The sequence below is a fragment of the Dermacentor variabilis genome, chromosome 4, assembly GCF_050947875.1.
Source record: "Dermacentor variabilis isolate Ectoservices chromosome 4, ASM5094787v1, whole genome shotgun sequence".
In the NCBI taxonomy this organism is placed as follows: domain Eukaryota; kingdom Metazoa; phylum Arthropoda; class Arachnida; order Ixodida; family Ixodidae; genus Dermacentor; species Dermacentor variabilis.
Window position 1 is genome coordinate 203,841,890 of NC_134571.1, and position 16,858 is coordinate 203,858,747.

At 50.0% G+C, this 16,858-nt stretch overlaps 1 non-coding gene across 1 annotated transcript; it reads right to left on the minus strand.

Moving 5' to 3' along the window:
• Positions 1-11,794: 11,794 nt before the first annotated feature.
• On the minus strand, positions 11,795-11,865 carry TRNAG-GCC (transfer RNA glycine (anticodon GCC)). Its single transcript has one exon. It is a non-coding gene; the product is annotated as a tRNA-Gly (tRNA).
• Between the last annotated feature and the right edge of the window lie 4,993 nt (positions 11,866-16,858).

The window sequence follows — 16,858 nt, forward strand, 5'->3', positions numbered from 1 at the left end:
CGGCGACGACGGCACAAAAAGGTTCTTGGGCTAGAACTGTTCGTAAGCGCAGGCGGCAGCCAACTGGGATCTCGGGCATATTGTTAGCGAAGGCGGCCGGCCAATGGCAAATAGCACTCGCGAACGCAAAGCTTTGTAAATTCGGCCCCACTTGTGTCGAAATCAACACTGAAGTGCCGCTTCCTTCGAAGTCATCGAGCCGTGTTTTCTTTCTTTTCTTTTTTTTTTTTTTTCGTTCAGGGCAGCGAGCAGCGGAGAAGAAGCGGTCTCGTGCCCGTGTTTCAGCGTGCGTATACACCTTCAATTTCTTTTCTTTAAGTGCCTGTAGCAGCGAGCACAATTCTAGTCCGCGAGCTGGTCTACTCGAAGAGGCGGATATTATTTGCGCAAAAATTGAAACGTGTAAACGCCTAATTAACGAAATTCACTTATTATGTTTCTAGAGATTAACCTCATGGCACATACGGCAATTTACAAATTCTAGTCGGGGAGTTTGCAAGAATTCTTGGAAAGAATTCATGGGTTAACACCAGTTTCGAGATGTTAATTCCCGAACTTCGCGGAGAAATACATTGGTGTTTCAGTTACCTTTGGGCCGCAATGCATAAAACGACGTTTCTTTAAGAAAGTGGAACGACAGCGCATTTTTACCGCAAGTTTGACGGCGCGTATCTCGTAAATGCTGTCATCGACACAATTATTTTCAAGGGGATATTCCTTGTGAATTCCCCGACCGGAATTTGTAAATTGCAACATGTGCCGTAAGGTAATTAGCTAAAAACGTAATTAGTCATTTTATGTTGGTTAGTCGATTATGTATTTGAATTTTTTGCGTAAGTTATTTCCGCCTCTTCGACTAGATTAGCTCATGGACTAGAGTTGTGCCCTCTGCCACAGGCAACAATCTTAAAAAATTTGAAAGTGCGCGCTGAAACGCCCTGTACGTCGCATCTTCGGCAGCTTATTTTGCCTGGACTCCGCCACGCCCCATGGCTTACGAATGCGCAACTTTTCCGTGCCTCTTCAACAGGGCCCGTATTCACAAAATGTTCTTACGATAGAATTGTTCGTAACAGCAAATCCTAGCAAGTGCCGATGCTGGACATATTATTAGAAGAGGCCGCCGGCCAATGGCAAAGAGCACTTACGAGCGAAAATCTTTGTCAATTCGGACCCAGATTTTAATTACTCTTCACGTTTAGCGGTTCTGTAGCTGCTTTTGATGACAGGTACAGTGACGAAGAAAATGGAACCAAGCGACGAGAAAACGTTTCCTTGCGGCGATGCTCTGTGCGCATTGTTGGGCAATGGGAACGTGACGCGGAAGAGCAGCGCACCTGCGCCAAGCCGCGAGGCGCCACGCTCGCTGCTTCGGGCTTTCCCGGCCGCTTGCAGCGCGCGCGCTTCCGCGACGCGTTTCCAGCCGTGGGACTCGCGAATGCGGCGCCGTCAGCCGGCCCTTGCTTGCACCGCGTCCGGCGCCGGCCTCGCTCGCTGCCACGATGCGTGCGCACACGTGTCGCCAGCTAACGTGCCAAGACGGTGTGTCGTGAGCGACCTCGAACTCGCCGACGTTCCATGTGTGGCGGCCGCTTGATAAAGCAACAAGGTTCTCTCGCGTATGCGTTTAGACGCGGCGCACGCATCGGTAGTTGGATGGCCGTATGCAGAGAACTGCGCTCGAGAAACAGCGACGGTGCGTTGCGCCTTGCTTTTCTCTGCCTCGACTGTGAGGCGAACCGTGCGATCGCCTACGGTCAAACGTCGAATTTCGGGGGCACGTTTGCTAGTGCAAAGGTCTCGCCTTTACCGAACAGCGCCCGGGCTGGGAATATTGTAGCAAAGCCTGCCGTTCGGCATCAGATACAACATTTCACTCGTCACAACATCCACGTATTGCCTTGCGGTGCACCATTAATTATTTTATCCAACCGGCTAATCAGCGGGCAGTATTTTTCCGACGCAAATGCAGTTCTACAGTGTTTTCTGTCAGCTATTCGTCGCGGGTCCTGTGAAAAAAAACTCCCGTCGGATTTGCGAGACACGCAGCACTCCGTGATCACGAAAGGACACAACATCGTGTTTCAGTGGTTGCCAGGTCGTACTGCACTACCTCTGGCAACGACCACTCCGACGAAGCTGCTAGAAAAGCACGTGAAGGCACACACCTCGCTTCTATACATTTTATTGAGGACTGGCGCGACCCAGCAACTATTGCAGCAAAACGTCGTGGGGCTAACTGGTGCATACCTTTCAAAATATGAAGCACCGACAGTGACGGCACACTAAGAAGGAACAAGGCAAGACGCCTTGTCCTCTCTTTGTTCCTTTTTAGTATGCCGTCACTGTTGGCGCTTCATCTTTTGAAAACCAGCAACTATGCCCGCTATCGTAAGATTTTACACTGCAGCTGCTGCAGTAGTGGCGCAACTGACTTCGCTCACTATCGCTTGCATTCACACGGCCTTTCTCGATCAGGTCTTCCGGGAAATGAAGAAGCCGTATTGCGTCGCTTACGAACAGTCGTTTTATTCACAAACGCATATTAATTTTTTTATTAGAGTGATCGATAACGCCACATGCAATGCCTGTAGCGGCGAAGAAACTACATAAAAGACTTGCTGTGCTACTGTCCGCCCTTTCAAACTAAAAGATTCGCCACCCGCCCCGGTCTAAACGGCACGCGAAATTCCAAGGTTGCGGGTTCGGTTTCCACCTGCGGCAAGTTGTTTGTTCATCCACTTTCATTTCCATTAATTTATCGTTTCTTTATTTCATTTATTAAGCACGGGTAATTTCCCCTATGTTGTCCTTGGTGTCAGTGTTTGTTGGCTTCTTATGATATGAACTTTCAAAATCGGCGGGCCCCTCGGTTAACCTCGTTTCCTCTCGTCAACATATATATATATATATATATATATATATATATATATATATATATATATATATATATATATATATATAGTCACGTGGTGGTGACGTTGAAAAACACAGTAGCAATACTGTGAAGGACAAAACTAACATTTATTGGGCGAACCTGTGCCCACAAAAACAGGCTACACTTATAGCACAACGATAGCGGCGAACACGGTCGGCGATCGTCGAAAATCTGATCAGCGGGTCAAGCGCGTCGGCTTTTATACATCAGTCGTCGAATATTCCAGAGTTATCATTGGAACCCACGTGCAATCAGATTACAGAAGGTTCTGTCACAGACAGCGGATGGAAGCATCGATAACATTCCAGAAACTTCCGTTACATGCAGGCGCGTCCTGCGCAGTGCGATAATATTTGTTAGGCCGTGAAACGTGTCGCCCGATAAAGACAAACAAGTACACGTGTCAATACCCCCCCCCCCCTCCTAAAGAGCATCGACCCGATTCTGCAAACAAACGAAAGTAATAAGGCAAAGCACTCGTAGCAAAGAAAACAACAAAAATAAGGAAGTTCTTCAGTGTGCGTAAAAGGGTTTAAGGCGCACCACGTGGACAACTTCAGATCGTGCGCGGCGCCGCTGGTACTCGACGAAGCGTCGTCGGAGGTTGTAGTGTCGGCTGTCGGTCTTCTGCTGGTTCTTGATCCGCAGGCGGGTGATCTGTCGGGCTTCTTCGGCGCGCTGGAGATAGGTAGCGACGTCAAGGTTTTCCTCGTCATTGACGTGCGGCAGCATGGCGTCGAGCGTCGTCATCGGGTTCCTGCCGTAAACCAGCTTGAATGGCGTGATATGCGTTGTTTCTTGCACCGCCGTGTTGTAAGCGAATGTTACGTACGGCAGGACCGCATCCCACGTCTTGTGCTCGACGTCGACGTACATTGCAAGCACGTCAGCAAGGGTCTTGTTCAGGCGCTCCGCGAGACCATTCGTCTGCGGATGGTAGGCAGTTGTCCTCCTGTGACTTGTCTTGCTGTATTGCAGAATGGTTTGCATGAGCTCTGCTATAAAAGCCGTTCACCTGTCGGTGATGAGGACTTCTGGAGCACCATGTCGCAGCAGGATGTTCTCGTCGAAACATTTCGCCACTTCGGCTGCGCTGCCTTTCGGTAGAGCTTTAGTTTAAGCGAAGCAGGTGAGATAGTCCGTCGCCACGACGATCCACTTATTTCCGGCTGTTGACGTCGGAAAGGGTCCCCGCAAGTCCATCCCGATCTGCTGGAATGGCCGGCAAGGAGGCTCGATTGACTGTAGTAATCCGGCTGGCCTTGTCGGCGGTGTATTGCGTCGCTGACAGTCTCGGCATGTTTTGACATAACGGCCGACGTCGGCGGTCAGGCGCGGTCAATAATACTTTTCTTGTATCCTCGATAGCGTCCGGGAGAAGCCGAGGTGCCCAGTGGTTGGATCGTCATGTAGGGCGCGCAGTACTTCTGGACGCAGCGCCGACGGAACAACAAGAAGGTAGTTGGCGCGGACTGGTGAGAAGTTCATCATGAGTAGATTGTTTTCAAGCGTGAAGGAATATAATCCGCGCTTAAATGCTCTGGGGACAACTTCGGTGTGCCCTTCCAAATATTCGACGAGGCCTTTTAACTCCGGGTCTGCCTATTGCTGTTCAGCGAAATCTTCCGCGCTTATCATTCCAAGGAACGCGTCGTTATTCTCGTCATCTTGCGGCGGCAGGTCAATGGGGGCACGTGATAGGCAATCGGTATCGGAGTGTTTTCGTACGGACTTGTAGGTTGCAGTGATGTCGTATTCTTGTAGTCTGAGGCTCCACCGCCCCAGTCGTCCTGAAGGATCCTTTATATTCGCTAGCCAACACAACGCGTGATGGTCGCTGACGACTTTGAATGGCCTGCCATATACATAAGGGCAAAATTTAGCTGTAGCCCAAACGATGGCGAGGCATTCCTTTTCGGTCTTAGAATAGTTGCCTTCCGCTTTTGACAGCGACCGGCTAGCATAAGCCATCACCTGTTCGACTCCGTTTCTCCTCTGGACTAGAACGGCACCGAGGCCTAGGCTACCAGCGTCAGTATGGATTTCTGTATCGGCGTACTCGTCGAAGTGCGCAAGTACCGGCGGCGACTGCATGCGTCGTTTGTGTCCTTCAAATGCATCGGCCTCCGGCGTTTCCCACTTGAACTAAACATCACATTTAGTTAGACGTGTCAACGGCTCAGCGATGCTTGAAAAGTCCTTGACAAAGCCCCTGTAGTAGGCACACATGCCAAGGAATCTACGCACTGCCTTCTTGTCGATGGGTTGCGTGAACTGTGTGATGGCAGCTCTCTTTGGCGGGTCTGGGCGGACACCAGATTTGCTGATTACGTGGCTAGGAACAGAAGCTCATCGTAAGCGAAGCGGCACTTCTTCGGCTTCAGAGTGAGCCCTGATGACTTGATGGCCTCTAATAATGTCGCAAGCCGCCTCAGGTAATCGTCGAAATCTCCGGCGTAGACGACGACGTCATCCAAGTAAACGAGACAGGTCTGCCACTTCAATCCTGCTAAAACCGTGTCCATCACGCGGTAGAACGTTGCAGGCGCCGAGCGCACTCCGAATGGCATAACCTTGAACTCGTAGAGGCCGTCTGGGGTGATGAAGGCCGTTTTCTCGCGATCTCTTTCATCGACTTCTATTTGCCAATAGCCAGACTTGAGGTCCATCGAGAGAAGTATTCAACGTTGCAGAGCCGATCCAATGCGTCGTCTATCCGTGAGAGGGGTTATACGTCCTTCTTCTTGATCTTGTTCAGACTACGATAATCGACGCAGAAACGTAGGGTTCCGTCCTTTTTTTTAACGAAGACTACAGGAGATGCCCACGGGCTTTTGGACGGCTGGATGATGTCGTCGCGCAGCATTTCGTCGACTTGGTGCCTTATAGCTTCACTTTCTCGCGTAGAAACTCGGTATGGGCTCTGGCGGAGAGGTCGAGTGCACTCTTCGGTTATTATGCGATGCTTTGCGACTGGGGCTCGTCGAATTCTTGATGACGTCGAAACGCACTCTTTGTATCGTCGAAGTAGACTTCTGAGCTGTTGTTGCTTAATCGTGGGGAGACTTGGATTTATGTCGAAGTCTGGCTCGGGAACTACGGTCCTCCGGGTAGATGCGGCAGAATCCGAGAGGACAAACGCATTGCTGTTTTCCAGAATTTCCTCAATGTATGCGATCGTCGTGCCCTTGTTGATGTGCTTAAACTCCTGGCTGAAGTTTGTCAGCAACACTTTCGTGTTTCCTCCGTGCAGTCGAGACGAAAATTTCACGGTCGAGCAGTAGACATTGGTCGCCTTCGATCACGCCTTCTACGTCAGCGGGTGTTTCGGTGCCGACCGAAATAACAAAGCTCGAGCGAGGCGGGATGCTCACTTGATCTTCGAGCACACTCAAGGCGCGGTGACTAGGAAGGCTCTCCGGCGGTATGGCATGATCTTCCGACAGCGTTATTGACTTCGACTTCAGGTCGATGACTGCACCGTGTTGGTTGAGGAAGTCCATGCCGAGAATGACGTCTCGTGAACACTGTTGGAGGATAACGAAGGTGACAGGGTAAGTCCGGTCGTGAATGGTAATTCTTGCCGTGCACATTCCAGTCGGCGTTATGAGGTGTCCTCCAGCAGTCCGAATTTGAGGGCCTTCCCACGTAGTCTTAACTTTCTTCAACTGGGCGGTGATGTGTCCACTCATGACGCAATAATCAGCCCCTGTGTCGACTAAGGCGGTGACTGCGGGCCCGTCGAGAAGCACGTCGAGATCAGTGGTTCTTTGTCTTGCATTACAGTTCTGTCTTGGCGTCGGATCACGACTGCGTCGCGTTGACCTGTGGCTGGTATGTGACGTCAGGTCGTCTTCCGTCGTCGCATTCTTTGCTTCCAGACTTCGTCGGGACGGTGGCGTGTCGTTATGTCGTCGAGGTAGTTTCTTCAGCGTCTTCGGCGGCGGAGGATCTTCTTCAGTTCGACGAACAGCAACCGTACCTCCATCGGTTGCTGCTTTTAGTTTTCCGGATATGGGCTGACGGACCGGCCCCGCGCTGGGCCAGTGTATGTTCGGCGCTGCGGCAACAGGTAGCGGCCTGGTGACGGCGAACAGGAAGGTCGTCGAGGGCTCCACTGAGTGGCGGCGAGGTAGTCCGCGAGATCGTTCGCCAATCTGTGGCCGCGGCGCGTTAACGGCGAAACATCGCAGTCCCATCTCCCGGTATGGGCATCGGCGGTACACATGGCCAGCTTCTCCGCAGTGGTAGCAGAGCGGGCGGTGGTCGGGGGCGCGCCAGACGTCAGTCTTCCTTGGAATGCCGCGTGGGTTGACGGGTTGGCGTGCTGGCGGCGGGGGTGGACGACGGAACTGTGTCGTCACTGGTCCCGGCCGTTGGCGCGGAGGGGGAACGTGACGGCGGGCTACAGCGGCGTATGTCATCGCTTGCGGCCGAGGCTGCGGTGATTCAGCGGCTACTCCGAGTTGTTGTTGGAGCTCCTCACGCACGGCGTCGGCAATCGAAGTCACTTGAGACTGTGATGGTGGGAACAGCTTCTGTAGCTCCTCCCGCACGACCGCTCGGATAGTCTCGCGGAGGTCGTCGGTGGGCAGTGACTGAACTCCCGCGTAGCTTGTCGAGTTCGTGCGGCGATCGAATTGCCGGTTTCGGATCTCGAGTGTCTTCTCAATGTTCGTCGCCTCACGAAGAAACTCTTCGACGGTCTTCGGTGAACTTCTTACCATTCCGGCGAAAAGTTCCTCCTTTACACCACGCATCAGTAGGCGGACTTTCTTCTCCTCGGCCACATCCGGGTCGGCGTGGCGGAACAAATGGCTCATTTCTTCCGTAAATATGACAACGTTCTCGTTTGGTAGCTGCACTCGGGCGTCCAGCATAGCTTCGGCCCTTTCCTTGCGCACGACGCTTATAAAGGTGCGCAGGAAGCCGCTACGACAGGTCCCACGTTGTTAAGGTCGACTCCCCGTTCTCGAACCACGTTCTGGCGGCGTCTTCTAAGGCGAAGTAGACATGCCGCAGCTTGTCGTCGGCGTCCCAGTTTGAATGTCGCAATTCGTTCGTAGGTCTCCAGCCAAGATTCCGGGTCTTCAGTCGCTGCTCCATAGAAGGTCGGTGGGTCCCGAGGTTGTTGTATGATAACGCACGACGCTGTGGCAGCCATTGGGGTTGCCTTGACCACGATCTTCCTTGTCGTCTCAGGTAGAAGTCCGTGCTCTGGGCGCAGTCCTTGCAGTCTGCGGTTAGCACGCTGGTCTTGGGCGATGTTGGTTTTGTCGTCGGGCTTCGGGCTTGGATCGCGGCTTTGCGGGGGCGTTCGGTACATGAACGCGCAAGCACCTCCACCAGATGTCACGCGGTGGTGACGTTGAAAAACACAGTAGCAATACTGTGAAGGACAAAACTAACTTTTATTGGGCGAACCTGTGCCCACAAAAACAGGCTACACTTATAGCACAACGATAGCGGCGAACACGGTCGGCGATCGTCGAAAATCTGATCAGCGGGTCAAGCGCGTCGGCTTTTATACATCAGTTGTCGAATATCCCAGAGTTATCATTGGGACCCACGTGCAATCAGATTACAGAAGGTTCTGTCACAGACAGCGGACGGAAGCATCGATAACATTCCAGAAACTTCCGTTACATGCAGGCGCGTCCTGCGCAGTGCGATAATATTTGTGAGGTGGTGAAACGTGTCGCCCGATAAAGACAAACAAGTACACGTGTCAATATATATATAATGTCGCTATTTAGTACATGCTGTTGTGAACATGTAAGCGGAATTTTGCAGTCGTGCGCGTCTCGTGGAGCTTGCAAGTGGAGCGCCAAGTCATCCCTTTTTGTGCTCTAATTTCAACAGAAGCATGCTCTTCACTCTCTTCTGGATGCTTTATTTCGTAATATAGCAGATTCACATACACGGCTACTGTTGGCCAATAGCTGACGTCAATCAAGAAGCGTGTTTGGATCAGTGTGCCTGTTGCTACTGCTACCGCGTATATTTATCGACGCAGTTTAAGAAACAAGCTGAAGTAAGCGAAAATCTGCTTTCGAATTTCATTAATACTTACGTACTTCCGGAAGAAGCCGTCTGCTCACGCTCGGCCGCGGCCGCCCGTGTAAGAATTAAACTTTGGCCCCTTTACGTATTGGTGTCGTAGCCGTCGGGTCTCGCCTATTCCGACTAGTGTTGAGCACTCGACTAGCCGCGAATCACGCGACACTTCGGATCAGACCACACGCATGCATGCCAGGGTGGGCTCGCTCCTGGCCGCTCTGGGTTGGACGCCCTGGCAGACTTCACTTCGTATTGAGCCAATGACAGCGCTTCAAAATGCGCAAGTTGGATGTGGCTACTATCGATCGGTCAAGCTGGTGGAGGACAAAGCCGGTGCGCACCACGTAGCACCGAAGCACGGCCAGAATGGTGGAGCATACGATCGCGAGGCTACACTCGAGCTCTGTCGCGCACAAACCAAACGCTGCGCACGCGCACTGTATTTGCACCTAACTGCGGTCTGCTACGTAGCGTAGATCCGGCGGCCGCTGCGGTGGGCCGTGATTAGACCGGGCGCCGTTGGGGCGTCGTGGGCGCCAGAATCGGACACAGGGGAGTCTGCGTGAGCGTTGTGGGCCCGCCCCGCTCCGCCGTAGCCTTCGCAGCTGAGTTTATTGAAGGAGGAGCCGTCTAGGGGGGGGCTTACCTTACCTTGTGACTTATTTTGCTTCACCGTTCGCAGTATAACCTCTAGTGTATGCTCTGTGTGAATAAATTCAGGTAGGTTACTCGTTTGAGTATCGTCGACTTCTTTGTGCCGAGGTTCGAGAGCGGAACAGCAGCTCAAAAAAGTGATAAATACATAAACAAATAAAGCAGAACCTAAATGCGTATACCGGAACCCCTCTTTCTTGACGCTCATTCACAGTAAGTACAGAATATATATATATACCGGCAGCTAGACAGATGTCGCCGGTCATTGCACTCATGTGATCGCACATTCAGTGAAGTGAACGAGACAAAGAATATAATGTGTTCACGCTGAAAAATGCAAAGCGTTTACGGTCATGTGAAACAGACGCGGTTTTGACGCAGCTGAGCGCAAAAGCTGCCGTTCATAATCGGCCAATTCTCTCGGTGAGTTCAGCGCGCTCGGTGAAGTGCTCTTCGCGGCCATCCAGTCGACGGTGGGCTACACGCGACACGTGCTCGCAAATGGGTCGCAGCTCGGCTGTTCTTTGATAAGACCGTGTCTGAGACACCCGCGTACGATATGCAAATGCAGCCCTAGCGCAACTGCCCCGCGGCTTGCTGGGACGATGTACGGTCAGATATAGGTGGTAATATAGAAAGTGCACTAGGAGATCGTACGGTTCGCAAGAAGATGTAGGCCTCTGCGGAATGCTGACATATTTGCATATCGTACATACTGAACGAAAGGTCGGTCGCACATTTGCCTGTGAATTCGCAAATGCAATTGCACTATGATTCTAAATCGGTAGCACAATATCTGCTATCTCAATTTATATGAAATACAGCTATGTCATATATTGCTTTTGAATTCAGGATCAGCAACCGCCCGCCCCCCCCCCCCCCAAACGCGGGAAGCATCTCACAACAATTGCGCAATAGTAAAAAAAAAGGTTGTTTTCTTATCGTTGTACGATATTGCGTTTCACTGGTAAATTTATCAACGTAACAAAAATTATATTTTCCAAATACCGCGTTTAAATCTCGAAATGGTCTTTGGGAAACCAAATAACTCGCTTAGCTGTTCAACTGCTGTCCTGCCTCAAACTGCCGCTCCTGTAATCGCCAATATTGTATCACCTGTAACGCGGGCGCCCAAACTGGAAAACAATGTCACGTTAATAAATCCTAGCATTATTACGCACAGGAATGCCTTTCTATTTGCATCAAGATGTTCAATCAGAGGCCATTTATTGTGCAATTTAGTTATATATTAAAGGCTATCACAGATTAACGTCTCAGAATAAGCGGCCATGCTACCAAGCCCTGCTTCAATCGTGTGTTTCTCTCCACAAGTGCGAGCACTCAATTACGCTTGCTTTGCTCACCATGTCATTCTGTCATGTGCTTCAAAGGGGCACGGTCTGTGCACAGACCCTCAGAATTGTCACAAAGAACGAGATTAAGAACCACGTCATATACTAGTTCCCGGTACACTTAGGAGCAAAGATCGGCGACGTTCCCAACCTTAACGAGGCGGCAGACGAGGCTGCGCGCGCGCTTACAGACCGCGCGGCTTCACCCGACCACTCGGAGAACAAGGACATACAATGAAATCACTAAATACTACTACCTGCAACGTAGAGAGTATAGCACGCAACACCGCACGCTCACTCCATCTCAAGCGGTTACACTCAGAATGCTACAAACAGACACATACACCACGCAAAACAAATTACACTACTACATGCCTGAGCTCTACGACAAGTCTTATTGCACCAATTGCAATACATCTCTTAACCTCTATCATTTATTCTGGCCGTGCTAGCAAGCTTACATAAATTCTGAACCGGACAAGCGCAAGTTTGAAGGAGCAATCCGGAGCGAAGAACTCGCTCCCCAACTCTGGGCCGTCCGGCAAGCCCACTTCTCAGAAGTACACGTCGCCAGGAAACTTAACCTCCTGGTTCCGTCGTGGGAGGCTCCCACTCCATGAGTGCCCCAAAGCTCTCGTGGCCTGCAAGACCTTGAATAAAGTTTTCCTTCCTTCCTTCCTTTCGGGCACAAAGCTTCACTTAGGCGCCTCATAATAGCCTAACAGCCAGCTAGAAAGCTGATCGATTGCTTTAAGCCGTAATTCAAAGCTGCTATGTAAAAAAAAAAAATTGCGTCGGCCGGGAATCGAACCCGGGCCACCCGCGTGGCAGGCGAGTATTCTACCACTGAACCACCGACGCCAACGTTGTGGACTGACGCAGCACTGCTAAAAATAGAGCAAGGAAAATTGCTCAACGTGCAGCTTTATTTAGGTCAGTCTGTACTAGCGAGTGCTTGCTCGTTCCTGCAAATGTTCCGTCTGCAGCCTACACGGATGCGAGGCCTTACCCCAGACGCGCAGCCACAACAACCACCGTAGTCGTCAACAAAGAGCATCGGAGCAGCATTTCGTTCACCCGAAACAATCCCCTCCAAGCCCAGGAAGCGGACATAGCCCTCGCGCTCTCCCAAACAGAGGTTGAAGTCATAGTGACCGACTCCCAACAGGCGTGCCGCAACAGGCGTGCCGATAGCGGCAGAATTCATACCACTACGTTCAAGGTCATCAATCAAAAGCCGCCAACGAGATCAGTCATTATCATCTGGGCGCAAGCTCATCACGGCATTCCTGGCAATGAGGTCGCCAACCACGCGGCTCGAGATTTGACCCACCGAGCCGAAGCCGAGGAATCTGAACCCGAGGGAATGCACCCTCTAGTCTCGTACCAAGACATCACGCAACACTGCAAGCTAACCCGCCGAACATATGCACCCCCAAAAGAAGCTTATGCAGTGCTAAAAAGCAGGCACGTCCTGTGCTACCGGGGCTTAGCGGAGAGACGAGAACTAGGAGCCGGATTCTTGATTAATAAGAATATAGCTGGTAACATACAGGAATTCCATAGCATTAACAAGAGGGTGGCAGGTCTTGTTGTGAAACTTAATGAGAGGTACAAAATGAAGGCTGTACAGGTCCACGCCCCTACATCCAGTCATGATGACCAGGAAGTCGAAAGCTTCTATGAAGACGTGGAATCGGCAACGGGTAGAGTGAAAACAAAATACACTATACTCATGGGCGACTTCAATGCCAAGGTAGGCAAGAAGCAGGCTGGAGACAAGCCAGTGAGGGAATATGGCATAGGCACTAGGAATAGCAGGGGAGAGTTATTAGTAGAGTTTGCGGAACAGAATAATATGCGGATAATGAATACCTTCTTCCGCAAGCGGGATAGCCGAAAGTGGACATGGAGGAGCCCGAACGGCGAGACTAGAAACGAAATAGACTTCATACTCTGCGCTAACCCTGGCATCATACAAGATGTGGACGTGCTTAGCAAGGTGCGCTGAAGTCACTATAGGATAGTAAGAACTCGAATTAGCGTAGACCTGAGGAGAGAACGGAATAAACTGGTACATAAGAAGCCGATCAATGAGTTAGCGGTAAGAGGGAAAATAGAGGAATTTCAGATCAAGCTACAGAACCGGTATTCGGCTTTAACTCAGAAAGAGGACCTTAGTGTTGAAACAATGAACAACCTACATTAAGGAGTGTGCAATAGAAGTCGGTGGTGACTCCGTCACACAGGAAACCAGTAAGCTATCGCAGGAGACGAAAGATCTCATCAAGAAACGTCAACGTATGAAAGCTTCTAACCCTACAGCTAGAATAGAACTGGCAGAACTTTCGAAGTTAATCAACAAGCGTAAGACAGCTGACGTAAGGAAGTATAATATGGATAGAATTGGACATGCTCTCAGGAATGGAGGAAGCCTAAAAGCAGTGAAGAAGAAACTAGGAATTGGCAAGAATCAGATGTATGCCTTAAGAGACAAAGCCGGCAATATCATTACTAACATGGATGAGATAGTTCAAGTGGCTGAGGAGTTCTATAGAGATTTATACAGTACCAGTGGCACCCACGACGATAATTGAAGAGAGAATAGTCTAGAGGAATTCGAAATCCCACAGGTAACGCCGAAAGAAGTAAAGAAAGCCTTGGGAGCAATGCAAAGGTGGAAGGCAGCTGGGTAGGATCACGTAACAGCAAATTTGTTTAAAGATGGTGGGCAGATTGTTCTAATGCCTCATGACCTCGAGCGTAGCGGAATCTCGGAAGAACGCTAACATAATCCTAATCCATAAGAAAGGGGACGCCAAAGACTTGAAAAATTATAGACCGATCAGCTTACTGTCAGTTGCCGACAAACTACTTACTAAGGTAATAGCAAATAGAATCAGGAACACCTTATACTTCTGTCAAGCAAAGCACCAGGCAGGATTCCGTAAAGGCTACTCAACAATAGACCATATTCACACTATCAATCAGGTGATAGAGAAATGTGAGGAATATAACCAACCCTTATATATAGCTTTCATTGATTATGAGAAAGCATTTGATTCAGTCGAGACCTCAGCAGTCACGGAGGCATTACGGAATCAGGGTGTAGACGAGCCGTATGTAAAAATACTGAAAGATATATATAGCGGCTCCACAGCCACCGTAGTCATCCATAAAGAAAGCAACAAAATCCCAATAAAGAAAGGCGTCAGGCAGGGACATACGATCTCTCCAATGCTATTCACAGCGTGTTTACAGGAGGTATTCAGAGCCCTGGAATGGGAAGAATTGGGGATAAAAAGTTAATGGAGAATTCCTTAGTAACTTGCGATTCGCTGATGATATTGCCTTCCTTAGTAACTCAGGGGACCAATTACAATGCATGTTCACTGACGTGGAGACGCTAAGCAGAAAAGTGGGTCTAAAAATTAATCTGCAGAAAACTAAAGTAATGTTTAACAGTCTCGGAAGAGAACAGCAATTCACAATAGGTAGCGAGGCACTGGAAGTGGTAAGGGAATACATCTACTTAGGGCAGGTAGTGACGGCGGATCCGGATAATGAGACGGAAATAATCAGAAGAATAAGAAATGGCTGCGGTGCGTTTGGCAAGCATTCTCAGATCATGAACAGCAGGCTTGCATTATCCCTCAAGAGAAAATTGTATAATAGCTGTGTCTTAGCAGTACTAACCTACGGGCAGAAACCTGGAGGCTTGCGAAAAGGGTTCTACTCAAATTGAGGACGACTCAACGAGCTATGGAAAGAAGAATGATGGGTGTAACGTTAAGGGATAAGAAAAGAGCAGATTATGCGAGGGAACAAACGCGAGTTAATGACATCTTAGGTTGAAATCAAGAAAAAGAAATGGGGCATGGGCAGGACATGTAATGAGGAGGGAAATAACCGATGGTCATTAAGGGTTACGGACTGGATTCCAAGGGAAGGGAAGCGTAGCAGGGGGCGGCAGTAAGTTAGGTGGGCGGGTGAGATTAAGAAGTTTGCAGGGACGACATGACCACAACTAGTACATGACCGGGGTTGTTGGAGAAATATGAGAGAGGCCTTTGCCCTACAGTGGGCGTAACCAGACGGAGGATGATGATGATTACAAGTCGCTACCTAGCGAGCTGGAGCGATTCCTCCGAGCTCTACAGGTTAATACATTCCCCCACCCAACCAGAAATCACCTCATAGCCCGTACACAATTCTCTCCTCAATGCCGCTTCTGTGCAGAGCCCGGGTCCCTCATGCGCATAGTAGGGAGTTGCAGAGCGGCACCATTTAATCATCCAAACCCTTGCCACACCAACGAGATTTGGGAGAGGGCGTTGGCCAGCTCCAACCTCGAGGACTAGCTACGGCTGATTGAGAGGGCCCAGGACGTGGCACGAGCTCAAGGCATTATGGAACGAGGACGCCTCTCCAAAGCTGCATTTACCTAATAAAAATGTTTGCTCTCTCTCTCTCTCTCTCTCTCTCTCTCTCTCTCCGTCGACCAGATGCTTAAAAGCGCAACAAAGGTTTTTGCCACTTGATCACAAGATGGATCATCAGTGCGCAATGCAAGGCTGCGTCGTTCAAAACAACATAGAGGCAGTCGTAAAAAATATGAACGTTCGTGTCGCTTTCTTATAAACGCGATCCCTTCAGCTGCCTCGCATATCACAGAACCCACGTTTCAAAAGACAATGCTAGGCAACGTTCTCTTCAAGGAAAGGGAAACCAGGTTTATGAAAGGCTGTCGTAAATGTTCAGAGCACTCGCGTAATCCCGCTGCTGCACTGTTCTCAGAACCATGTAATTAGTGACTTAAGATCGTTCTATAGCCATCCGGTGGAACAACAAAACAAACTAGACGCTATCAAATGACGAATTCGAAGGGTGCGTCAAAATCTGTTCTTTTTATCAGAAATTCGTCACAACAAAGTAACCTACGATACGAAAGGTCCCACAGGCACTTTTCAACTGCTACGGAGTCGATGACGTTCGAAGTTATCAAACTCTACAGAATTTGAAGGAATTGTATCGCTGCTATACAGCACACTTTAAAGCCGCCGAAATGTTTCAGCAATCTGACACCAAGTACCTGCTGCGCCTCTATAGTGAGCGACAATTCTTCATCCCCGAAAGTAGGCGCACCCCTAACTATTATGCTAAATACCTAAACAGCGCGTTTTCATTGCTGTAGGGTACTTAAACGACACGCCGAAATAATGTGCTGTTCTTAGATTACGTGATGATCGCATTTGCCCATTTTCTACGAATTGCTGTCGGTTTTGTTTGAGCGCTCTGGCAACATTGGAGCTGCAAGCTCCAGTGTTTTGGTTATGCGTTGGGAATGACGTGCGTTCGTGCTGCAAAAAAAATAATTATCCTTACATATATAACATTTTCTTCCTGGCCTTTTTCATCGAACGCGTTGCTAACCATTTACCAGAGTAAACACGCTGTTGACGAGGATGTCTGCATCCGCTGCTTGAAAGCCTTTGATATTGTAACGCTTTGGTTGAGGCGAAAGGAAGAGGAAGAGGACGACAGATCTTTTTGGTGCGGAGCGCAGAACGAAACTGGTGCTGGACTGTTTTTTCCTAGACTCACCCATCTCATCTATCATCTGGAAATAAACACGCCTCATCCGTAACAGTTTTGTGGTGGAAGTGCTGGGTACTCAACCAAGCAGCACGGTTCTGCAACCACCTGATCTACGCCGAAGCCGCCGCCTTGCTGGCCTGCCCCCGTTGCCGCTACTGATCGAGATGTCTCGCGGGGAAGACGGAACCCGGAATGTCCCAGTTCCTGCAGGTGTAGCCGCTGCCCTGGTTACAGTGGCCCCTTCGGTACCTGCATC